Source organism: Amblyomma maculatum, chromosome 1 (genome assembly GCF_055883805.1).
Source record: "Amblyomma maculatum isolate TAMU_Amacu chromosome 1, ASM5588380v1, whole genome shotgun sequence".
In the NCBI taxonomy this organism is placed as follows: Eukaryota; Metazoa; Arthropoda; class Arachnida; order Ixodida; family Ixodidae; genus Amblyomma; species Amblyomma maculatum.
In genome coordinates, this window is record NC_139344.1 from 375,965,107 (window position 1) to 375,966,371 (window position 1,265).

The following is a 1,265-nucleotide window of genomic DNA, read 5'->3' on the forward strand; positions in this document are numbered from 1 at the left end:
TTCATGTTCAGAATTTCATTTACCTCTGGGACAGAAAACTGCACGACCCTGCCGAGGTGGCGCAGTGTTAGGGCACTCGGTTTCTGTGCCCAACGATGTGGGATAGAATCCCCTCGGCTGCCTCTTTTCGGTGGAGGCAAAAAGCTAGGCTCCACTATGTCGTCTCTCATAGCCAGAGTTGCTTTGGTACGTTGAACCCCACAAACCAAATCAAACCTAATGCACGGTATGTGTTCTGCAAAGCTTTCTGAACAAACTTCAGCTGAATATTCATGCGGCTTCCTACAGCAGTGCAGGTTGCAGTTATTTGGCTGCCGACTACTGCATCCGGCCAAGTCTGGTGGTGAAATCTGTATTACATGGTCATAGTTCGGTTGGGCAACTTCAATGTCTACTACACACTAGTAGTCACCTGCATTCTTTACGCAGTATTTGTGAATGGGAACAGGCAGTTTTCCTTCCCAACTGCGAGTGGGGTAGAACAAGGCATTGCAAGCTCCTCTCTGCATTGTGTTCCATCCTTCTATTTGTCTTGAGCATGAATGTTTTCCAAAAAGCTAAATTTTTTATGCTTGTGCTGTTATATCACGTGCAGAACTTTTCTGTTTGGAAGCGCACAATGTTACGACAGTATTGTCTTAGCGTGAGGTTGGTATCCACTGTGATGCAGTCTTCATTGCAACATCTGAATTGGCATGTTTTCAAGCAAGCTCAAAGAAGGTAGCAAAATTGTCACTGATTGCAAAGGGACGCGGATGCATAAATTTATTAAAAGACTGGTAGGTTCACATGTATGAAAGCAAGGAGAAGGTAAAATGCCAGATTGCACACCTTCAGGAAGCTCTGGGAAGCACATGCGTCCTGTTTGTGTCTTGCGGCCTTTTCAGGAGATACTGGCGTGATGTAAAACTGTTTTGAACTAAGAACTTGAGATCTACGATGCTATTCTTGCAATTTTCCACATTTGCAGTAAGTTCAACCTTGTTATTAGTATCACAACTATTAGTAATAGTATCAAAGTTATTGATATTAGTTCTGCCCCACCTTGTGTGGCTAGTAGAGGGTTGGGGCACATTCGACTGTTGAATCCAAGGACACTGGTTCAATCCCAGCTGCCGCAGCCTCTTCTGTGGAGGCAAATAGCAAGGCAGCCGCAAACAGGGCGATGTTGGTGGAGCCGTAATTTCCAGAGCCCTCCAATTTGGTACCCTCGCCCCCTTGCAGCCTTAATAATTTCTAAGGGATGTTGAGCCCCGCAAAATTAA